We start from the raw sequence: 26,006 nt of genomic DNA on the forward strand, positions 1-26,006 counted from the left end.
AACAACTCACCCATATATTGTGCATCCTTGCATTCTCCAAGTGTATCCACTGCTTTCAAGAAAACTGGACCATTCAAGGAAGACACCATGAAGTTGATGAGTGGGTGTCATGCTGGATCTGTCCTTCCATCAGAAACAATGCTAACCCCAGATGATGGCCATGATGCTTTAATAGGCTTAAGTACTTTTTGCACCTCTTTTTTTGCCTTCGTCAATAATGTGGTTCTAAGCTTCTTTGAACCAAGAGGCACATACCATGATGGAGACCCGTGAGTTAGAGCTCGACACATCTCAATAAATAGAGGTGAGCGTGCAACATTAAAGGATATGGAGTTTTGATAGAAAAAAAGGCAATGGTAAGATCAAACTCTTCCTGTTTCTCTTTTTGAAAAATCTTGTCCATTGGACCAAGTGAAATTGCCTTTCTTTTTGCTGTTTGTCCCCCAATAGAACTCTCAAATGGAAATTTGGTGGTGCCTTTCCTAAAAAATGGAAGGGGGTCATCATTCTTGGTTTTCTTATTTATTTTGCAGCCACATTTGCCATACCAACAGTGAACTCTTTTTCCATTTCTTTCCTCTTTTGTAAAGGAACTTGTGTACAAGCTCCAACTCCACAACCTAGTAAAGCCAACAAATGGCCTTTCACACGAAAATATGTGCTTGTGAAAGTATTGTGGCAAAAGTTGCATCTCCAATTCACATTGCCTCCTCCCTTCCCCTTGCTGCTTGGCCCATCCTCTCTTGTGACATATTTCCACAAGGGATATTTCTCAATGTTACCTTTAGGAGGAAGTCTTCCCTCAACATTACTTGCAACAGACTTTGATGATATTGGGGAGGAGGGGCATCTCCAATGGGGATATTCTTCCCTTTCCTTTGCCCCCTACCTGTTGCCTTTGATTGAACCATGAACACTGTAAAAAAAAAAAACAAAACATGCACAAATTTGTAAAAGAAATGCATATACAAACTGCTGTAATACAAATGCAAAAAAATAGAGAGGAAATGCACTTACTTATTGCTTGAATCTCCTTGAAAACGCTCCAAACCCTTGGCTCCTTGCTCCAAACTCCTAATAGCAAACCCACAGCTCACTTCTTGCAAAAGGAATGACACAAAATGATGAAAAACATAAGCTATTTTGCCCTTTTATGGCCGCACGGGTTCCGATTTGCCGGATTCGTGTCCGGATTTCGTGACACGATGTGTCCGAATGGGACACGATTCGGATTCGATTGTGTCCCATTTGGACACGACGTGTCATGAAATTCAGACACGATTTAGGGCGAATCGAATCCGATTCACCGAATTCGGACACGTGGCCAAAAAATAACGAATTCGGTTTCAATGAAACATTTGCAACCCCCTAATCCTGAAATCCTAAAAATCTGATAAGTTTGCTAGATTTTGATTGAGATCTAAAATTCTACTTTCTCCAAGTGAAATCCAATGAGGTCGGAACCACTCTCAAACATCCTGAGTCATTTCATGGTAATGTAAAAAATTTAAGTAAAATGATGAAAATGAAGATCAAGGAGAATGCCACTTTTACTTTAAGAATTTAATATTACCATGAATCACATATTAATACTAGGGCCATAGGCTTGATCATTAGGTTGCCCCACTAAAAAATTATATGTTTCTTTGAAAAAAATTGCATTTTGAATGTTATTGCAATTTTTTTTGCAAAAATGACTAGGGAGCTCCCCTAATCGCTCGCGAAAAACCAGGGAGCATTTTTTTAAAGGGGAAACCGCTCCCCCCTTTGGGAGTGATTTCGGTGAGTGCGCTCCTGACTAGCTCCTGAGAGAAGCACAAATTGGGAGCGGGTTCGTGGGGGGCGCGCTCCTTCGCAACCCTGATTTGTATGGATCCCCAATTTCCCATAATAGATCCAAAGGATTTCTCCCTTATGATTTTTGAAGATTCCAACGAAGCCTGTTGACCTTAGGTTGCCCTTAGAAGCCCTGTCGTAGTTTAGCTTGAAAACATTGATGCTTGGGGGAGACTATGTGTCAGGGGTATCCAGATTGATAGAGGGATTTTTAGTGACAAAGGGTGGAATGTTTTCCAAACTGAGGAGCTGAAGGATATGAAGGTCTTGAGCTTGAGGAGGGCCTTGCAAAGGAGGAACACTGGAAACAAAGACAAAGTCCCGAATTATCTTCTTTACTTTGGTAAGTAGAATCTCCCCTGTAACTTGCAGATCTCTGAAGATTCTCGCATTTATTTCTTTCCATATTACCCAGCATAGGGCCCTTGATAATAAGTTCCAAGCTCTATTGAAAATTGGGTGAGATGTGATGTGAGGTCGCTAGTTGTCCAGGGTGCTATGAATTGATGCCCTTTTTTTATCCGAAGTTTTGAATACCTCTGCCCCCCAGTCCCATAAAGATGAGGCATGAATGCAGGAGTTCAAAAGGTGATTAATAGTTTCCTCCTGGTTCTCACATAGACAACAACGCGATGGACTCGAAAAACCACGTTTGATGAGGTTATTCCAGATAAGGATTTTACCATGGAGGACTAGCCAAAGAAAGAGCATAATTTTTGGCCATTGTTGTTTTCCCATAGAGAAATCCACCGAGGATCTTGTTCCAATTGATCGTAGTTGGCCAAATATCCATAAGCCTCCTTGAGGATAAAGACACCTCCAAAGTTTTTGTCCCATATTAATTTATTGTCTTCCTGATCCACGGGGATCTGGCAATCTTGGAGATGTCCTTCAAAATTCTCCCAGTCAAAATTATCTAGTAGGGGTTGCCAATCCTGTCTATCAAGCCATGTTTTCCATTTGCTTCCTTGAGGGGTATGTTTCCAGTAGTGGGCAACTAGAGTTTTACCTTTACCTTGCATTAGCGTTTGCAGAGGAGCATGGCCTTCTTCATTTACTTTCGAGAGTTGTTGCTATGAGTCCTCTTAGAAGAGAGAACTTTGTCCATTGCGAACCTCCCAAAAGCTATGCTGTTGGATGATCCATTTGTTTTTCCAGGCTTGATTCCAAATCGTGACATGGACTGATAGACGAATGAGATCCTTCTGCTGTTGATTGGGGGTATATTTGGCTTTCCAGAGCTTTGCCTAGGGGGTTGTGGGTGAATCCATCCATTTCCACCACGTTTTAGCTCCTAAGGCGTTTCCCATGACTTCTAGGTCTCTCAGGCCCAGACCGCCCACATATTTTGGCTTGTAGAGTTTGTCCCAATTGACAAGGGCCCATTTTCTTCTTTGTTCGGAGCCTTTCCAAAGGAAGTTTCTCTAAATGTTGTGAATAAAGTTCAAAACTTATTTGGGGGCAGCTAGGGCTGAGAATATGTATAATGGCATAGCTTGCAAAACGGATTTGACCAGGACTAGTCAATCGGCTAGATTAAGGGATCTAAAGGTCCAATTGCAGAGTTTGTTTTGAAGCTTGGAGAGGAGGTCTTCCCAGGTGGATTTCTTGAGGGGCTTGTTAGTGAGCTAGGCTCCCAAATACTTCGAAGGGAGGGAGCAATTCTGAAACCCAAGGATTTTGATGATATTTCTTTGAATGGGAAGAGGAGTGTTGAAGAAAAAGATTTTAGATTTCTGCAGATTGATAGTGGTTCCTAAGGCTTTCGAAAAGAGGTTAAGGATGTGCTTGAAAGTTCTAGCTTCAGCAGTAGTTGGGATGCCCATAATGAGGGAGTCATCCACGAACTGTTGATGGGTTGAAGCAGAAGGAGTGTCATGAAGTTTCAGAACTGACAGTTGATTATTGTCCCTGGCTGCTGAAATCGTTCTACCCAAACCCTCAACAAAGAGAATAAAAAGGAAAGGGGATAGGGGGGTCTCCCTGCCTGGTCCCATGGGAGGGAATAAAGGGTTGGGTGGGGCTCCATTCAGAAGAACGGAAAAGAAGGCACCTGATACTAGGGCCATGATCCAATCAATCCAGTTCTGGTCAAATGCCCTTATAAGCCCTGTCGTATATCCTCCGACAGATCGAATATCATTGTGAGAGCCCTTTGGAGCCTAGTTGAAACCTGATCTCTTCTTTTGGGTGCCATTTCTCTTGGATCCACCAGTTTAGGGCTTTCTCCGCAGGCCAAAAGCCCATACATTTACAAATGATTGCGTGCTCTTGCATATAATCTCTGTATACTGCAACATTTGGGTATTCTATCGCTAAGGTTGGTATTTTCTTGGTTTTGGGCTTGTAGGGATTGGTTGCTTGCAGTAGAGTTAGAGCTTTTCCACTGGAGCTTGCAGGTTGAGAGTTTAACTGGTTTTCAATGCTTTTCCTTTCCCCTCTCTCTCCCGAGCGATTGGTTAAGGGCTTCTTGAAGGCATTATAAGTTGTGAGTTTGGTGAAGAAGGGGGACTCCTGCTCCTTCCCTTTGCCAGCAACGATTTTGCGAAAGGAGGGAGCTTTTGAACCCCCCCGACATTGCCATGGCAACGATTAGGATGAAACCCTAGGTCTTAGTTTGAAACTTGTCTCCCGCGCATCCTTCCCGTCAAGTTTACATTCACCGAATTGAGCTAATTTATTACTTTTTACTTTTTCTTACTTTTTTAATTGAGCAGACATTATGTTTTATTATTATAATTCTTTGATCTAAAACTTAACTACGACATCTCATCTAATGCTTCACTACAACATCTCCCTCATACTAGGCTGTAGAGTGCCTCTCAGTGCAATGAATTCAATATTCATTGAGGAATAAGCAAGGAGATTCTTCCTATTTTTTATTTCCTGTTTGATTTCTGCACTTGTTCTCCTTTCTTCCATCAAATAAGTCACAGATATGGAAATACATTTCAACCATAAAACAACTTCTTCACATTTGTATTGATGAATGGCACACTTAGCCCTCCAAGACTTGATTCTATAGCTTATTTTTGGCAAACACTTTGAGGTAAATTGCATTAAACTAATTCCTTTTACCTTACGTGCACAACCAATTGATGAATACATCAAATAAGCTCTTTCATCCAAGAGGTTGAATGTGGTCAACTGTGTAGCCTACCTCAAAGTATTTGATTGTAACATTAGTTTTTCATTCATTCAATGTTTCATGACTTAGACTGATAGGCACTAGTTTTACATTATTGCATTTCTCTGTTCCCTTAATTTCCTTTTCATTTTCTTTCCATACCTCCTTTTCCATTTCGACTATCGCATACCATTACTACAACCACTTTGTTTTATTAGGGTTCACTCTTCATTTTTCACTTTGATTCCCCATTGCATAGCCTTGACAATCTTATCCTTGGGAAACCCCACTAGAGTTGGAGAAGAGCCAACCAAAAGAGAGAAAAACTACTGTGGTGACAGGTGGGTAGTGTTCCAAGTTGCACGGATCTAACACCTTGGTGATTGGGACTTTATACTTTTGTCAGTGCTAGATTTTGTTGAACAATATCTAAATTTAAAATTCTAGTAATAAAGTTTACAATTTCTCATGAAGTTGTAGGCCCCTTTTTCTTGTAAAGTACTTATACCACTTACCTTTTAAGAAGTGTCTTTATTTTACTGGCAGGCATAAGACTAGGCAGCATATTGGGCAACTAGTGAAAGAGACTTCTGCTCGACTCAAAGAAGCCAGTGAAACAGATCAGCACCAAGAGGTTTCTGTAAGTTTTCTTTCTGATATTATTTTGTAGTTCGAAGGCTTTTGTGTTGATATCTTTGATGCAGTAATTGGTGTCTTTGGTACATTACATATTACCTGAAACCGTCTTAGATTGTTTTTAGAGTGACCTTCGTTTAGTTTTTTCTATGTTCCTGCCAAATGGAGGTCTGAAGGGAAAAACATTTTGTCAATAGACTAAATCTGTGCTCATAATAGTAGCCGTGGTCTATCTCACATACTCTTCAGGTCTTAGGCTTGGCCATGTTGAAGAACTTTCCTTTGCCCTATATTCATCTGAAAACATAATGAACTCATTCAGCCACCATCTACTTGGTGGTTTGGACTTGTTCTCTTAGTCGTGTTATCCGAAAAGACTCATCTCAATCTGTCCTTGTTTTCTATCCACCATCACATTTTAGAGGTGATTGCATGATTGGCTATACTTCTTTTTCTGATTGCATTGCATTCCTCAAATAGCTAAGATGTTTTACTCTTTTGAGAAAATTATATTGGAAGAGTGATAAAACCTTGAAGGATGGACTCATGCTAGAACTGCAGTTGTAACAAACACATGCAGTTGACCTAACTTTCATCTTTTATTAATTATTTCAGGCAAGTAAAAAGGTTGCTGATGCAAAACTTGCTAAAGATTTCCAGGCTATACTAAAAGAGTATCAGAAGGCCCAACAACTTGCTGCTGAGCGTGAGACGGCTTACACACCTTTTGTTCCTCAAGTGGCTGAGTCTTCAGGGTACTTGATTTGTTTGTCAGATCCTTGAATTAATATTGTGTTATTTCACCTCCACTTCTACTTGCATAACTACTATCTTGGTACATGTTGCAGTGGCTTAGGAAGCATTCACGATAAGATTGCTTGCTTCTGTGACATCTTCATTAAATATTGTTCTTGTTCTTGTATGTTAAGCATGTTTCTTGTGGTTTCATCAATGTCACTGTTTGGATTTTGATCTGGAAAGGGCCACGTTTCTTATAATTGCTTTGCAGTTACTCTTCAACTGTGCCTGATTTGAGTGCAGAAGTAAATCAGGAGCAGCAGCTTCTCATAGAATCAAGAAAGTAAGTTATTCCTTGAATGCTGCTTCTACGCTGAATAACACACACACACACATATATATATATATGAAAAAGTGTCCTTTCATGAAATTGGTATCTCATTCACATTGTGCTTTTCTATTATCTGTGATAATGTCTCCCAATCAATAAGATTTTCACATGGATGTCTTTTTTGTAGTTGTATGACTCATTGACAGTCAGAAACAAGTTGACATAGATTGAATGATATGTCTCTCATCTAATGATGCTTTCCATTGTCATTTAATTAAAATACATGAACATATGTTAATCAATAAGTATATTTGGACTTGATTACCTATGGGGATTCTTTACTATGCACGGTTCATAGATGAATGTCTCATGTCTTATGGAGATAATCACTAGTTAAAATGGATTTTGTCAAGAGGATGCCTACTTCTGGAATGAATGGACATGATATGACATCATTAACATCCAAAGAGCCTAATGGGATGTAGGACCAAAATAATGATAAAGTTTTAGCAGACATCAGACTAGTGCCTACAGAGATTCAACATATGGAAATAAAAAATTAGGAAATACAATACAGCGCATTGTGCTGAAAACAGTAAGGAAAGATTATTAACTCTTCCAGAAGCTTGTATGTCTTGCATATTTTTCATATTGAACGTGTTTTCTTGTCACATAAATTGTTATTGTGAGTGTGTTCTGTCCTTCAAATAGCTGATTCATGAAGCATACATTTTACCCTCACTGGCACATTTTGTTCAGCAGACGACTCTGCACTGGGTATATTGTATATCTGGATGACCAATTATACTTACAATGATTGTTTGGGTAATGCTTGTACATTGAAGTGAAAATTTACTTGCACTCTCTGACCATTGTCATCATAAATGCACTAAAATCCATTGGGTTATTTAAATTGCCTGTTGGACATTCTATCCAAAACAATTGAAGCACAACAGAGATCACATAAATTAATATATATCCAACAAGAAGGATTATAAGAGACTTTTACAAGCAACCTCAAAAATTGGATCAGGATTGTTATGAATATAATACAGAAATATAGTAAATAACATAAATAATAATGATTAATTAAATAATAATTAGTTATTGAAGAGATATGTCCCAAAGGAATATGACTATTTGTGAAAGGGCACCTTTCTAGTATATAAGCAAGGGCCTCATTTGTAACCAATGATATACTCTTCATTCATACATTTATATAATATATTCTTTATTCCTAAAATAGATTATTTTACTGTATTTCAAATGTCTTGGGATATTTGACATGAGTAAATGAACTTTCTTTGTTACATTGGTTTCAAAGCTATTCGACCCTCTGGCCGCTCAACCGTTGCACAAAGCCATTCTGATCCAGCCTTTGGCCATCAACTCTTCGTCAAGTTTGTTGCCGTTGCTATTAAGGCTTTTAGCCACATAAAGATTTTGGAGGTTATCCATTCTACTGTCAGGCCGTTGCCCATTAAAAGAGAGAAATAAAATATATATATATATATATATATAAAGATATAAAGTTTAAAAAAAATTAAAATTTAAAAAGAAAAGAAAAAGGGGAGTTGTTGTCTTGGCTGAACCACCATGACAGCTGTCGTTGTTGGGCCTCCCACGACACATAGCCGTAGCCATCACCACTTCTACACTGCCGCATGCCACAACCGCCACCAGCATACAGAGGGCAGCCAACTATTCGAACAATGCTATCTCATTCTATTTCGTATCACTGTTATTACCAGCCACTGTTGTTTTGGAAAAGGCGTGACTCTTATTTGAAGTGGTGTGACTCATTAAGCGTATCATCATGACATAACAAAAGTTCTTAAAAATAAACGAGAATATAAGGAAAAAAAAAATTAGTATTGTTACTTGCTAAGTTGTACCTAGTAGGAATGAAGACCCCATGGCCTAATGTACAAGGCACTTTTCAAACTTTCATGTTCAGAAGTCTAGCAGGGCAAATATTGCCCCTTCTCTCTCTCTCTTCTTCTATTTTCTCTTTCTATGCAAATTTTGTACCCCATGTGAGAATTGTTTAAAATGACAGAATTAGACCCTTGGGACTGTTGAAATATGTAACTAAGTTCAGTCTTCATAATGACATATGTAATCATGATTTTATGTATTTGATGTAATTTATTATTGTTATTCTTAAGGCATGGGTTTCATGCTCAAGAGAAATTTATTTTTAAGTCAAGCTCCTATTGAGTGCTTTTAGGGCTTGTTATTGAGTCTACAAGTCAATTGCGTCATTGTCATATATGGAAGATCCTTTTGGGCATGTTACATATTGTAAAAAAAATTTATTTGAGTAAAAAATAGAGTCAAAAACCCTCCAAGACCTTGTCAAACAAGTAGCATCAAGTCAGCCTACATGAAGGGACAATTCGGCCTAAAGATGGCAATTCGTACCCTCTCAAAAGCCTATATATAAGAAGGAACTCGACCTTATTTGGACACACTCTCAAGTGTTAAAATTTGCAACTAGGGCCAAACTCCACCTTGGACAGCTCATATGATGGAGATGATATTTTTGTTGGATTCCTCTTTCCGAGAGGTGTAGTGTTGATCTAAAGATCATTTCATTCTGACATGTATAAATGGAATTATGTTAATTTTAGGTAACAATGGTATGTTCTATGCTTAAGAGAAATTTTACTTCAATTTCTTTATTAGCCCAATATCAATATCCAATTTAGCAATCACATCAACATGATAGTAAAATGCATTTAGAACATAAACATAAACAATAGAAAGACAAGCCAAGACAAGAGGACACAAGATGTGGCACTAGCCAGAGACAAACCCCAATGTGGGGAAACCCTTGATCAATTCTTCTTATATTCTTGAATAGTTCCAGAGAGAGAGATAATACAATTTACAAATCTGATAATTTATGACAACAACAAAAAGCCCTAACTAGAAAAGTCAATGCTGGTCAAACAGGGCAGAATTCCTCCTCTATTTAGCTTGGTCAAACCCAGTCAACTTCGACTTCCAAAAACAAGTCTAATCAGCCTGTACAGTTCGAAAATGTCCAGTCAAAACTAGTCAACAAAATTCAACTTTGCGGGCAGCGCTAGGACAGTCAATGCTGGTCAAAGGAGAGGTTAGATTGCCTCGATTTTATTGCCCAGATCTATGGCCTGCTAGGACAGAGATACCTCACCCAAACCGAAGTCAAAACAAGTCAACGATTGAGGTCAACATAGTAAAAAAGCCTCCTTGCAGCTCGCTCAATGCTGGTCAACGCAGTCAATAGAGTTCTTCCTTCTTCCTTCGCACGTGTGAGAGAAAGCTGCCCAGATATGCATATCCAATCACAAGAGGAGAGAGAGGGATGTGAGATGAGATGATGGTGAACTTGAGGTCTCCTCCTTTTATATGCAACGTTGAGTATGAGTTGGGGGTTTGAATCCCTGTTTTGCTTGCTGGCCGACCTTGACAATTTGTCCATAATATAAATACATTCATATCTTTATTTGTACATGTTGGAATCAATGTTTTAAAACTTCGACTCCGGTTCAGAAACGGCCGAGGGTTGACTCCGACTCCGACTCCGACCCGGTATCGACTCGGGCGGTTTGATTTCAATGACTCATTGGTTGTAAAAAATACATTAAATATTTATTTTTTTATAAAAACATAATTTTAAAGATTTGCATTTATGTTTCCAAACACAAAGCTTTAGAATATAGAGAGAAGACAACATATGATCAAAGTAGGCTCATGAATATATCCATTATATCAAAATGGCACCCAGTGCACTGTCCAATACAAAGTTCATACTTAGCCACCAATGCCAGGATTCTTTTCTGCCTCAGCCTAAGGACAATCACTAGACTACAACAACAATAATACCAATTCTCTGCCCCTAATGAAGTCTCAAAACCCTTGATTTAATTTTGGTCAAGCTCTAGAACAATCAGAGGTAAATATGTATTTATTAGTCCATTGCCAGAATGTTTGCCTTTTTAAAAACATTGTATGGCTCAATGCATTGTTTCAGTTTTCTAATTCATGCCACTAGGATAACCATACTTCGGCCTTGTAATTTTCAAAACTTTCTCACAGTGATAGATTACTTTAGGGCTATAAATATGCAATAAACAACAACCCAACCATTGATATGTAGGAGACAGAACAACTTTTGACAAATGTGCTTCAATATTTTTGTCAAAGATCTAAGCCGATCGATTTGTTATTGAGTCGGCTGAGTCATTACTGAGTTGGCCAAGTTGTTACCGAGTCGACCGAGTCAATGGCTGGCACGGCAACAACCCGACTAGCTGTTCCGTTTTGGCCATCGAGCCGACTCAGCCAGGCATTGGCTCGGTCTGACTCAGCTGAGTCGGAGTCGACTTGGCCGTTTTTTAAAACAATGGTTGGAATTGTATGATCTTTAGATCAATCCTACACCTCTCGGAGAGAGGAATCCAAGAAAAATGTCAGCTGTCATAAATAAGATGACCCATGTGGAGTTTGGCCGTAGTTGCCAATTTTAACACTCCCTCTCAACTAGGAAGAACTCCACCTGCTAATCCATCTGCCAGTCAATACTATCTCTTCCATCAATGCATTGCTCTGCTCTATTGAACTACGAAGAAGAAGTGATCGAGAATGTATCATACCGTTCTCTACTGACCCGAAGTCAGTCCTAGATAAAGGAGAGTGTCTCATACCACTTTTACAGATCCGAAGTCAGTTCCAATCAAAAGAGAGTGTCTCATACCACTCTTACTGACCCGAAGTCAGTTCCAATTGATCCCAGATCAATGCCAGTTATCCTAGTATAGGGAGTATGGTAGTACACGATGCGTCCATCGGTAGTACTATGGTCCCTATCCTCATTTCCCTACTCATTGGCTAGATGAGAGGTACTTCCCATGACTCCCACACTGCATTGGTAGGATGTCTCAGTAGGAGAAGGATGAACCATTCATCCTGCCTACATGTCGCCAGGGGTATCAGAGGGGAACGCTGAACCACTTACCCTGTACACAACAAACCATTAGGGGAAGGCTAAACCCCTCACCCTATGGTTGCTCATCGCTCCAAGAAGTACCCCAAGCCCCTCGGAGCTCTCAGAGCTCAATGTCCATATCATACAAGACCCTCATAAGAGGGTCTCTCCACGACTCCAAGTTGTTTTCGGAAGGCCAAGAACTTGACCTTCCCCAGGGGCTTTGTTGGAATATTGGCAACTTGCTCATCAGTCCCAATGTGATGGAGCCTTATTGCTCCTCGTTGTACCATATCCCGGATAAAGTGGTACCTGATATCTATATGCTTGGAGCGATCATGAAACACGAGATTCTCTGATAATCGGATCCCACTCTAGTTGTTGCAGAGGATCACAGTGGTATCCAACACATGTCCAAACAACTCACTGAAGAGCTTCCTCAACCAGACAACTTCACAGGAGGCCATACTAGCAGCTATGTATTCGGCCTCAGCGGTGCTCAAGGCAACCGATTTCTGCTTCCTGCTCATCCAGGATATCGAAGCAAAACCCAAAGAAAAACATCATCCAAAAGTGCTCTTCCGATCCACGACACTGCTAGCCCAATCAACATCAGAATAACTATGCAGCCTCACATCTCTGACAGTGTATCTTAGTCCATGAGTGATTGTGCCCCGAAGATGTCTTAGAAGTTTCTTGGCACCAATCCAATGTATATGACGAGGCTCAACCATATATTGGCTCAACGTATTAACTGCAAAACATATGTCCAGAAGAGAGTTCACCAAGAACATTAGTGCTCCTATGAGTTGACGATACTCAGAAGCATTTCCCAATTTTGGTTCGGCAGCACTACCACATAACTTCTTAAAGTTAAGTTCCATTGGGGTAGTCACAGGCTTGCAGTCCACCATCCCAAATCTTTTCAATATCTTCACAACATGTTTTCCTTGAGATAGGAAAATTTCTCTTGGCTTTTGCCAGACCTCCAACCCTAGGAAGTAGTGCATCATCCTAGGTCCATTATCTCAAATTCAGAAGCCAACTCCCTCTTACATTTGTGAATGAGAGGGTCTGCACCTATCAGAAAGAGGTCGTCCACATAAAGTACCAGTATGAGAGGTTTATCATTTTCAACCTTAAAGTCAGATCGAATTCACTTTTAGTGAATCTCAACTTCATCAGATAGCTATCAATCCTTTCATACCAAGCCTGGGGTGCTTGCTTCAAACCATAGAGAGCTTTCTTCAACCATACATGAGATTCCTGGTCATGAACCTCAAACCCCTCGTGTTGTTCCACATAGACTTCCTCTTTGATTGAACCATGCAAGAAAGCGGTCTTGACATCCATCTGATGTAGGTTCCATCCTTGCAAGGCAGCAAGAGCTATGATCGAGTGGATGGTGGTGTATCGGGCAATAGGTGAAAATATCTCATTGTAATCTACACCTTCCTTTTGAGAGAAGCCTTGAGCAACAAAGCGAGCCTTGAACTTTTCTGCACTTCCATCAGCTCCATGCTTGATTTTGTAGAGCCACTTAGAGGTGACAACCGATTTGTCCTGGGGTCTAGGGACCACATCCCAGACATCATTCTTCATAATTGACTCGTATTCTTCATTCATATCATCCTTCCATACTTGTTGCTTCACGGCTTCTTCGAATGATGAAGGCTCATTTTGAATGATAGTGCTCATGACGGTCAAGTATCCTTGATACCTGTTCGGCTTCTTGCTTTCACGGAAAGTCCCCCGTGGTGTAATATGTCTCTGGGCATCTTCGAGAGTCTCCCTCAGCCATGAGGATCTCTCTTGGAGGAGGAGGGCTCTTGAGGAGGAGGATCAATAGGATCCATAGGTTCATTAACATTCGGTATCGTTTCATCTTCTTTTGCACCCTGTTTTCCGGTGTCAGCTTCTTTGTCCTTCCTTGAGATAGGAAGATTGTTGATCTTGCTGAGGGCCATATCTTCGTCAAAGGTGACATCATGAATTATCTCAACTTCCCTTTGACCATCCACATAAATTCTATAACCCTTAGAATTTTCACTATAGCCCACAAAGATTCCTTTCTTCCCTGATGCACCCAATTTGCTTTTTTTTTTTTGGCACATGAAATATACGAGACTTCCAAAAATTCTAAAATGGGAGACATCGGGTTTCTTACCAGTGAACACTTCTTCGGGAGTCTTGGAGTCCAATGCTTGATGAGGGCATCGGTTTTGAACATACACGACGGTATTTGCAGCTTCATCCCATAGGAACTTTGGAAGGCCTTGATCTGAAGCATGGCACGAACAACTTCTACAATAGTATGATTCTTCCTTTCAGCTACACCATTCTGCTCGGGAGTGTATGGTGGTGTAGTCCTCTTAATGCCAACTTCTCTGCAATAATCATGGAATTCATTGGATTTGTACTCAGTCCCATTATCAGTCTTCAATATCTTGATTTTCTTCTCGGATTGGTTTTCGATCAAAGCTTTGAAGTGACGGAACCAGGTGAACACTTCATCCTTCTTTTTGAAGAAGTAGATCTAGGTCTTGCGAGAATAATCATCCGTAAAGGTGAGATAATATAAGTATCCTCCCAAAGAGTTTACGAGCATCATACCAGATATGTCGGAGTGGATCAATTGCAATATATTTGTGATCTTGCTAATACTTGAGGGGAATGGTCCCCTTGTAAGTTTTCCTTCGGCACATCCCAGAAATACACCTTCATGCTCTACTTTGAACTCGGGCATACCTGTCACCATCTGTCTCACATCGGGTAGAGCCTTATAATGAAGATGGGCAAACCTTTAGTGCCATAGTTCAGATTGTAGAGATGTGTTGCAAGACCTGGCTACCAATGGACTTCCTCCAACTTGATACAAAGTGTTAACCCTGAACCCAAGAGTAAAGGCATCTTTAAAATTTCTTTTCCAAACAAGCCCCTTTCCATCGATGAATGCCACCTTGTATCCTTTGTCTTCCATTGCTGAAATGGGCAGCAGGTTCTTCTTGAGATTAAGTACAAATAGTACTTCTTGTAAATGAATAGTGTTACCTTGATTCAATTGAAGGGTAACATTCCCTACTCCCTTCACGGTGTTGTCGCGCAGATTGACACGACAACGCTCAGACCGGGGGCTGTCACTCTGATCCCCGATCCCTCCGTTTAAGCCTGTCTCCCGCGGCTAAGGGGGGTAGTCCCTGTGAGATGATGAGACCAACTGTCGACCAGTTGGTTGGGAGACACGAGATACGCTATAAAAAGGACGCGATGGATTTGATTAATTGAGCAGACCAGTGCCTTAAGAGATTGATGTAGAAACGATTACTTGTTAAATGATATAGGAACATGGACCATGGACAGCAACCATCTATCATCAGCTAAATCACATGACCAAAACGATATCCAGCGATTAAAAAAAAAACTTTGAAAAGATGAATGTGCTAAAATGAAACCAAAAAAAAAACCCTAAACCCTAATAAAAAACTGCATAAAGCAAAAATTAAAACCCTAGATCAGCTAATTAATTTACAGATTTGGCCCCTTGACAACCAGATTCAGCAATAAGCACGGAAAACATTTTAAAGAACAGAAATTTCAGATCGTCACTGTGAAGAACTTCAGAAAATCTCTCATGCAAACTTAGAAAAATAAACCGAATGATAGACCCAGGATCAAGTCCAACTGGGCTCAGCAAAAAAAATGCTTGCGGGAGTTGGTTGGTTCAGCCGAGAACTTCCCCGAACGCCCACAAATTTCCTTTAGAAAATGTTTTCTGCACAGCTCAAAACAACCGTCAACAAAGAGGGCAAAAATGCTGCTAGATCTCAAACAGTAATGGAGATACCTGCCATTACTTCAGAAACCCTAACAGCACCCAAACCCCAGCAAGTGAACAAGATACCTGTGCTCACAATACTCTACGAAAAGCTATTATTAATGGCTGAAAATAACATATGCAGAAAATGAAATGATCTCACAGCATTCCAAGAGAGTAACACCAGCAAGATATGGACCCCAAAGTCTTCCTTTATTAACCAGAAACAGATTTACAAGAGAGCTTCTTCAGTATCTGACTCACAGATCCAATGAATCTGAAATGACCACCTAAGACCCTATATAAAGGAAATAATCCCAACGGCTAGTTCGAATGATCCATGTAGAAATGATCTCGACCGTTGATGAAGATCAAGACATCTCTTGATCTCATCCGTCGATTTATTCGATTAATTTTTTATTATTATTTTTTAAATTTTTAAAGTTTCTTATTATTTATTATTTTATTAACATTTTTTTAAATTTTTAAATTTTATTATTATTTATTATTTTATTATTATTTTTTAAATTTTTAAATTTTAAATTTTTTTTATTATTTTTTTATTTATCTCATTTTTAAAAATTTTTAAATTTTTTTTTATTATTTATTATTTTATTATTATTTTTTAAATTTTAATTTTTTTTTTATTATTTTTTATTTATTTCATTTTTTTAAAATTTAAAATTTTTTATTTATTTTATTTCATTTTTTAAATGGATCATCAAACTAAACCTTTGGAAACATCACCCAGGACCTAGGACTTAGGACTCACGAGGGGATTTAAAACATTTTTCGACCCTCAAGACACATTACATCATGACTTTTACAACTTACATCTCAAGGGGACAAGCCCACTTAACACAGACCCTCATAAATCACCCAGTTCTGCTACACAACTATAATCTAGCATATTAACACACTAGGATTCTCCTAAAGTTCTAATGACAAAATCCATCCCGGCTTTGGGGTCAGGTTTGAAGGAAAACTCTGCCGATCCATGGATCGGTGAGACGAAAAACCTTCCGGGACATAGATTATCATAGAAAGTTAGGTCCACCTAGGCAATTTTACATACATGACTCTGATCTGCTTAGATTATTTACAATTCATACATGCAGACTGGGTTTACAATTGAAATGATCAAGCTGCTGATGACTGTAGGCTGGCACAGACACGTCGTTCAGGTGCTACCCCTTTCTGCCAAGAAAAGAGGGTGTACTGCATGGGAAGTTGATCAGTAGAGGTCAACATCTGGCTCTACTTGGGGACACGTTGCTGCTTGCAGGAATGTGAGAATCCAGAATCTGCATCCATACAACACAAAAATAAGTAGCGTCCATCCAAAATCATCATATACTTTAAGCACAATAAAGATACAAGCTCTTCATTTATTAACTATCTAAAGCAGAAACGAAAATGCGGAAAAAACAAGGAGTAGGATTAGAAATATGATACAAAGGATGCCCTACGGCATCAGATGTGTTCAATATAGTGCATACTGAGCATTTGCCTGCTTTCAGGCAAATCTGTTGGCTGCTTGTTGGATGTGCCATGTCCCATTTTGCATATGGTAGGACTCTTTCCTATCCGAAAATCAAGCTGCTTGCGGTCGTCTGATGCGTCAAATCTTCTTCTCATTTTCTTTCTCTTACGTTTTTTCTTTCTGGCAGGTTGAATTATTGATGACCTGGAACTTTCTGTTTCAAAACTATCAGATGAAGTATGCGTGATATGTCTTTCTTTATGCCGCATCTGATCTTTATCATTCTTAAGTCTATCCGGATCACCTTCAATTAACCATCTTTCAATCGAATCAATAACCTCCTCATAATAAGATGGAGCTTGTTGCAGCACATGAGAAAGCTCCTGATCTATTGATGTCACCTGGTTTCTTTCATCTTCCAGTTGCTGAAACCTTTGAGCCTGTATTCTAATGGTATCCATCTGTCTAGAGTGTTCAACCTTTATAGTATTGATTTGTCTGGCATGATGTTCTTGCATGTGTTTTATTACTTTATCATTCTTTTCTTTTATGTCCATCAAGCAATGTTGCATGAAATTTATTTCTTCTTCATGATTCGCTTGCATGTCAGCCAACTGATTGTTATGATTGAACGTTATGATAGTCATTTCCTCATCCATAGTTAATAAATTGTTTTGCATAGAGTCAATTTCCCTATCATGATCAGCTTTAATGGTCACCATATTCTCTTCTAAGACTGACATCTTGCTATGCATGTTTCCAATTTCTGTTTCATATTTAGTTTTCATGGCCTCAATTTCTTTAGCATGGTGACTTTGCGTGACCTCAATCTCCCTATTACGTTTTTCCAGGTGGGTGCATAAAGTTTTCACATCATTGACATAATTAGTTTGGTTGATTTCCATATTCCTTACCAGCATCATTAGATTTCGTAAAATTTGCTTTTGCTTTTCCCTTTCATTGTCATTTGTCCCTGATTTTTCACTATCATGAACTTGATCTGCAATATTTCCGGTGGATGACACATTCTGACATGATGAATCGTCTTGGGATCTTTTAGCTGGACCTCTTATCAAATTACTTTCATTCTGTTGCACAATTTTAGAGGCAGAAGGCAAGCTGTTTGGACTATCATATCTATCTTTAAAAGCATTGAGAATGTCTTGTAAAGAAGTGAAAAAATCATTAGGAAAATTATTAAACCAATTCAAGGCATCACCCTCTAATGAATGGACAAATAGACGCATCTTGAAATCTTCATGATTATATTGAGGAAATCTACAATATAAGATCATTACACAAGTAAACCTGTTTAAATGTTGTTCAACAGTGACCGAATCACCACCCGAGAACTTAAATAATTTACCAACGGCCTCTTTCGGAAGATCATGGAGATTATCAGTAAAATGACATGGTTTAAATGAATAATCCATGATGAACAATGAAGGATCAAATGGATGATAGAAAGAAATTTCTGCTCAAGAAAATTAAGAGATGAGAGAAGTGGAGTCGCCACTTGAACAATGAATCTGATTCTAGGATCCAAAAAGTAACCACAAGCAGATATGAGGAAAGCTTCTTGTTTGGGAAAAATGAGAAAGTGGAGCCGCCACCCAAACAAAAAACAGACCGAAGAGATGCTACTGATATGGAGAAAAATAAAGCAATAAAAGATCCAAATGATAACCCAAAAGGTTGAATTTGCCAGCTCAAAATGAGAGATGAGAAAGATGATAAGGTGAATGTCGATGAAACTCCAGGAACAGAAAAACTCTGTCCCCGGCAACAGCGCCAAAAATGTTGGCGTTGCCGGCTCAAATGAATGATAAAAAGATGAACGATGAATGATGAAAAGTCATTGAAACACCAAGGACAGAAAAACTCTATCCCCGGCAACGGCGCCAAAAAATGTTGTCGCGCAGATTGACACGACAACGCTCAGACCGGGGGCTGTCACTCTGATCCCCGATCCCTCCGTTTAAGCCTGTCTCCCGCGGCTAAGGGGGGTAGTCCCTGTGAGATGATGAGACCAACTGTCGACCAGTTGGTTGGGAGACACGAGATACGCTATAAAAAGGACGCGATGGATTTGATTAATTGAGCAGACCAGTGCCTTAAGAGATTGATGTAGAAACGATTACTTGTTAAATGATATAGGAACATGGACCATGGACAGCAACCATCTATCATCAGCTAAATCACATGACCAAAACGATATCCAGCGATTAAAAAAAAAAACTTTGAAAAGATGAATGTGCTAAAATGAAACCAAAAAAAAAACCCTAAACCCTAATAAAAAACTGCATAAAGCAAAAATTAAAACCCTAGATCAGCTAATTAATTTACAGATTTGGCCCCTTAACAGCCAGATTCAGCAATAAGCACGGAAAACATTTTAAAGAACAGAAATTTCAGATCGTCACTGTGAAGAACTTCAGAAAATCTCTCATGCAAACTTAGAAAAATAAACCGAATGATAGACCCAGGATCAAGACCAACTGGGCTCAGCAAAAAAAATGCTTGCAGGAGTTGGCTGGTTCAGCCGAGAACTTCCCCGAACGCCCACAAATTTCCTTCAGAAAATGTTTTCTGCACAGCTCAAAACAACCGTCAACAAAGAGGGCAAAAATGCTGCTAGATCTCAAACAGTAATGGAGATACCTGCCATTACTTCAGAAACCCTAACAGCACCCAAACCCCAGCAAGTGAACAAGATACCTGTGCTCACAATACTCTACGAAAAGCTATTATTAATGGCTGAAAATAACATATGCAGAAAATGAAATGATCTCACAGCATTCCAAGAGAGTAACACCAACAAGATATGGACCCCAAAGTCTTCCTTTATTAACCAGAAACAGATTTACAAGAGAGCTTCTTCAGTATCTGACTCACAGATCCAATGAATCTGAAATGACCACCTAAGACCCTATATAAAGGAAATGATCCCAACGGCTAGTTCGAATGATCCATGTAGAAATGATCTCGACCGTTGATGAAGATCAAGACATCTCTTGATCTCATCCGTCGATTTATTCAATTAATTTATTATTATTATTTTTTAAATTTTTTAAATTTCTTATTATTTATTATTTTATTAACATTTTTTTAAATTTTTAAATTTTATTATTATTTATTATTTTATTATTATTTTTTAAATTTTTTTTTTTTTTTTTATTATTTTTATTTATTTCATTTTTTTAAATTTTTAAATTTTTTTTTATTATTTATTATTTTATTATTATTTTTTAAATTTTTAAATTTTAAATTTTTTTTTTATTATTTTTTATTTATTTCATTTTTTTAAATTTTTTATTTATTTTATTTCATTTTTTAAATGGATCATCGAACTAAACCTTTGGAAACATCACCTAGGACCTAGGACTTAGGACTCACGAGGGGATTTAAAACATTTTTCGACCCTCAAGACACATTACATCATGACTTTTACAACTTACATCTCAAGGGGACAAGCCCACTTAACACAGACCCTCATAAATCACCCAGTTCTGCGACACAACTATAATCTAGCATATTAACACACTAGGATTCTCCTAAAGTTCTAATGACAAAATCCATCCCGGCTTTGGGGTCAGGTTTGAAGGAAAACTCTGCCGATCCATGGATCGGTGAGACGAAAAACCTTCCGGGACATAGATTATCATAGAAAGTTAGGTCCACCTAGGCAATTTTACATACATGACTCTGATCTGCTTAGATTATTTACAATTCATACATGCAGACTGGGTTTACAATTGAAATGATCAAGCTGCTGATGACTGTAGGCTGGCACGGACACGTCGTTCAGGTGCTACCCCTTTCTGCCAAGAAAAGAGGGTGTACTGCATGGGAAGTTGACCAGTAGAGGTCAACACACGGGATAGGTGGCATCGTCTCCAAGGATAATCTCCAAGTTTGTCTCCTTTTCTATCAGATTAGATAGAGCTTCCTTGTATCCGGTGAAGTGCCTTGAGGCACCACCATCAATTAGCCAATTCCCCAAAGTGTTCGGTGGAGAGGTAGTGGAGAGGGCCGATATAAGATAGTACTCCTTTTGCTTATTGTTAACAACATTTGATTCTTCATACTTGGAGTTCCTTGCTTTCTTAGAGGGTTGACCATTTCCTTGATGTCCCACATTCTTTTTTACTTTGCCATTGTACCTGCCATTCCTTTGATCGTTGTTGTTGAAGTTGCCCCTAGAATGATTGTGGTCATCATCATGCGGTGTGTCCCTTCTATTTGGACACTTCCTTGCATAGTGGCCAAACTTATTGCAAACAAAGCACCTGGCCTTCCTTCCTCCCTTAGATCCAGGCTTTCCATTGGAATGACTTTTAGACCCTACATTATTTTTGGCATGAGCGAAGAATGCAGTGGGGTTGCTTCTATTAGAAGGCATTTCTTGCTTCACCATTCTTGTTTCTTCTTGAATGCATCTTGACATCAATTCTTCAAACCTTGGAATTCGATCATTATTGAAAATAGTGGTTCTAAATATATACCACTCGGGTGGGAGTCCTCCAAAGGTAGTGATAGTAAGTTCCCTGTCAGGAATGACCTCTCTAATTGAAAGTAGATCATTCTTGATCTCAGTGATCCTTAAGAAGTAGGATTGAATATCCTCGTCCTTGCCCTTCTTAATATCCTTCAACTTATTTTTGAGAAATAAAATTTGATTAGCATCACTAACCTTGAACATGCTGACCAACCTGTCATAGATCTCCTTGGAGGTGTTCAAATCGGAGATGTAGGCCACTAGACGCTTGTCAATGGAATCTCTGATAATCTTCTTTTGCTTTGGCTTTAGCCCTATTGTACTTAGTCTTTGCAGAAATCGGTGCATTTGAAGGAGGCTCAGGGATTTTACTCTTCACATAATCCAACACTTCTTGTTCTTCCAATGTAATATCAAGAGACATCTTCCATCCATGATAGTCAGATTTTTCATGGAGCTTGTCTTCAGCCGGGAAGTAGGATGAGGAACCCATTGAGCCTTTTGTCCTTGTCCAACTGTCTTCGGTGATTGCTCTTTCACTCTTGTTTGGTCTTTGTCTTCACCTCAGCTCTGATACCATGTTAATTTTAGGTAACAATGGTATGTTCTATGCTTAAGAGCAATTTTACTTCAATTTTTGTATTAGCCCAATATTAATATCCAATTTAGCAATCACATCAACATGATAGTAAAATGCAGATAAAACATAAACATAAACAGTAGAAGACAAGCCAAGACAAGATGACACAAGATGTGGCACCAGCTAGGGACAAACCCCAAGGTGGGGAAACCCTTGATCAATTCTTCTTATATTCTTCAATAATTCAGTAGAGAGAGAGATAGTACAATTTGCAAATCTGATAATTTATGACAGCAGCAAAAAGCCCTAACTAGAAAAGTCAACGCTGGTCAAACAGGGCATAATTCTTCCTATATTTAGCTCGGTCAAACCCTGTCAGCTTCGGCCTCCAACAACAAGTCTAATCAACCTTAAACAGTCTGAAAAAGTCTAGTCAAAACTGGTCAACGAAAGTCAACTTTGCGGCTAGCCCTAGGATAGTGAACACTGGTCAAAGGAGAGGTCAGATTGCCTCAATTTTAGTACCCATATTTGCAGCCTGCTAGCATAGAGATACCTCACCCAAACTGAAGTCAAAACAAGTCAACGCAGGCAAACAACCTCCCTACAGCTCGTTCAACGCAGTCAACATAATTCGTCCTTCTTCCTTCGCACGTGCGAGAGAAAGCTGCCCAGATATGCGTACCCAATCACAAGAGGAGAGAGAGGGATGTGAGATGAGATGGTGAACTTGAGGTCTCCTCCTTTTATATGCAACGTTGAGGATGTGTTGGGGGTTTGAATGCTTGTTTTGCTTGCTGGCCGACCTTGACAATTTATCCATAATATAAATAAATTCATATCTTTATTTGTACATGTCGGAATCGGATGATCTTTAGATCAATCCTACACCTCTTGGAGAGAGGAATCCAAGACTAACTTGGCTATCACAAATTGTCAAGGTCGGCCAACAATCTAATGTAGGCTCAAAAGCCCAAAAATCATGTCTCTTCACCTTCAACGTTGCATATAAATAGGAGCATCTTCCTCATTTGGACATTCATTCATCTCTCACGTCTCTCTCTCCTCATTTGATTGGGTCGTACGATTTCAAGACAACCTTTTTCTCCTCCAAATGTGCGAAAGTTTGACTAGGGTTTTCTGTTTTCAGCGTTGACTAGGTTGCAGCAAGTTTGACTAGCGTTGACTGGGTAACTTTTGACCTTGTTTGACTACGATTTTCTTGGGAGAAATTCTGTTTGGGTAGGTCGCTTTCTTTGGCACAAAAACTGAGATTTTTTGTGTTGTTTGACCAACGTTGACTGCAACAAGTTTGACCACAGGTTTGATTGTGTGTTGACCAAGTTTCACTGATTTCTTCAGGACTATTTTGGGCTGATTTGGACTGTTGTTGGAGGCCGAATTGACTGGGTTTGACCGAGCTGATTTGGAGGAGTAATTCTGCTAATTTGACTAGCGTTGACTTTCTGGTTAGGGCATCCTGTTGATTGCAGTTTGACTGGACAGATTTGACGGTGTTTGGGCAAGTGAATTTTGTATATTTTACTCTCTTTTTGCTCAACTTTTGAAGAATAATAAGAATTGACTGGGTTTGACCGAGCTAATTTGGAGGAGTAATTTTGCTGATTTGAACAACGTTGACTTTCTAGTTAGGGCATTCTGTTGACTGTAGTTTGACTGGACAGATTTGACTATGTTTCGGCAAGTGAATTTTGTATATTGTACTCTCTCTCTGTGCTGAACTTTTGAAGAATAATAGGAAAATTTGATGAAAGGGTTTCCCCACATTGGGGTTTTTCCCTAGCATCCGCCAAATATTGTGTCCTCTTGTCTTGGCTTGTCTTCTACTTTTTATTTATGTTCTATCTGCATTTAATATCATGTTAATGTGATTGCTAATCTGGAAATCGATATTGGGCTAGTAAGAAAAATTGAATTAAATTTCTCTTAAGCATAGAACATACCATTGTTATCTAAAATTAATATGGTATCAGAGTTGCGGTGAAGACAAAGCCCAAGCAAGAGTGAGAAGAGCAATCACTAAGATTTGTTGGACAAGGACAGGATTCAATGGCCTCCGCATCGTACTTCAAACCTGATGACAAGCTCAATGATAAGTCTGGTTATCATGCATGGAAGATGTCTCTTGATTTGACTTTGGAAGAGCAGGATGTTATGGATTATGTGTAGGGAAAGATTACTGAACCTCCTTCAAATGCACCGGCTGCCTCTAAGACAAACTACAAGAAAGGTGAATTCAAAGCTAAGAAGATCATCGGGGATTCTATTAGCAAGCATTTGGTTGCATACATCTCCGATTTGAACACATCTAAGGAGATGTATGGTAGGTTGTTTGGCATGTTCAAAGTTAACAATGCAAACCAAGTCCTTTTTCTCAAAAACAAGTTGAAGGACATAAAGAAGGGAAGAGATGAAGATATCCAATCCTACTTCATGAGGATTACCGAGATAAAAAATGATCTTCTTTCAATTGGAGAAGTTATTGCTGATAGGGAGCTTACTCTCATTGCCCTTGGATATCTCCCTCGTGAATGGCATGTGTTCAACACTACTATCCTCAACATGGCAGGATTCTAGGTTTTGATGATTTGTTGACTAGATGTACTCAAGAAGAGACAAGGATGATGGAGAGAGACATGCCTTCAAATAGGAATGAATCTACTACATTCTCCGCTCATGCTAAAAAGAAGAGAAATGCAGGTTCAAAAAAGCAATGTCAAGGAAGACCAAGATTCAAAGATGGAAGAAAGGGAAGATGCTTCATTTGTAACAAGTTTGGCCAGTATGCTAGGGAGTGTCCTAATAAAAGGGATACACCTCGGGATGATGACAACAACAACCACAACAATTTCAGGGGCAACAACAATCAAAGGAATGGCAGGTTCAACAACAAAGGAAAAAGGAATGCTCCCGCTACTCAACATGGAAATGGTCGACCTCCCAAAAGATCAAGAAACTCTAGGTATGATGAATCTAATGTTGTAGATAACAAGCAAAAAGAATTTTATCTTATATCTGCCCTCTCTACTGCCTCTCCTCCGGATACCTTAGGAAATTGGTTGATTGATAGTGGTGCCTCAAGGCACTTCACTGGGTATAAGGAAGCTCTTTCAAATCTGATAGAAAAGGATACAAATTTGGAAATCATTTTTGGAGACAATGCCACCTATCTCGTGAAAGGAGTTGGGAATGTTACTCTTCAATTGAATCAAGGTAACATCATTCATCTACAAAATGTGATATATGTACTCGATCTAAAAAACCTGGTATCTATCTCGACGATGGAGGACAAAGGATTCAAGGTGGCATTCATTGATAGAAAGGTATGTGTTTGGAAAAGAAATTTCAAAGAAGCATTTACTCATGGATTTAGGGTTGACAACCTATATCAAGTTGGAGGAAGTCCATTGGGAGCTATGTCTTGCAACACATCTCTTCTTCTGAATTATGGCATCGAAGGTTTTCTCATCTTCATTATAGAGCCCTACCCGATGCAAGGAAGATGGTGACAGGTATGCCCGAATTTAAAATAGAACATGAATGTGTTTGTCAGGGATGTGCCGAAGGAAAAGATACAAGGGGACCATTTCGCTCAAGTGATAGCAAGACTACCGACATTTTGCAATTGGTTCATTATGATCTATCTAGTATGTTGTCTGTGACATCTTTGGGAGGATATTTGTATTAAGTTATCTTTGTGGATAACTTCTCTTGCAAAACTTGGATTTATTTTTTGAAGAACGATGAAACATTCCAACTTGGATTTATTTCTTGAAGAAGGATGAAACATTCCAATGGTTCTGCTCTTTCAAAGCCTTGGTTGAAAATCAAACAGGGAAGAAGATCAAAATATTGAGGACTGATAATGGAACCGAATATGAGTGAAATGAGTTCAATGACTATTGTAGAGAAGTTGGCATTAAGAGGGAGACTACTACCGCATATACTCCCGAGCAAAATGGAGTTG

General features: G+C 39.0%; 1 pseudogene across 1 annotated transcript in view; it reads left to right on the forward strand.

Annotated features, from left to right (window-relative positions):
- LOC149221515 (syntaxin-22-like) overlaps positions 1 to 26,006 on the forward strand; it is a 105,867-nt pseudogene that overhangs the window by 12,566 nt on the left and 67,295 nt on the right. Inside the window, exons 2-4 of the transcript XR_016249372.1 lie at positions 5,510 to 5,603; positions 6,215 to 6,354; positions 6,609 to 6,680. The product of XR_016249372.1 is annotated as a syntaxin-22-like (transcript). The remainder of the gene's footprint in view (positions 1 to 5,509; positions 5,604 to 6,214; positions 6,355 to 6,608; positions 6,681 to 26,006) is intronic.

The sequence above is a fragment of the Pinus tabuliformis genome, chromosome Q (assembly GCF_031772625.1).
Source record: "Pinus tabuliformis cultivar Carrire ecotype Pingquan chromosome Q, CPIR1, whole genome shotgun sequence".
In the NCBI taxonomy this organism is placed as follows: domain Eukaryota; kingdom Viridiplantae; phylum Streptophyta; class Pinopsida; order Pinales; family Pinaceae; genus Pinus; species Pinus tabuliformis.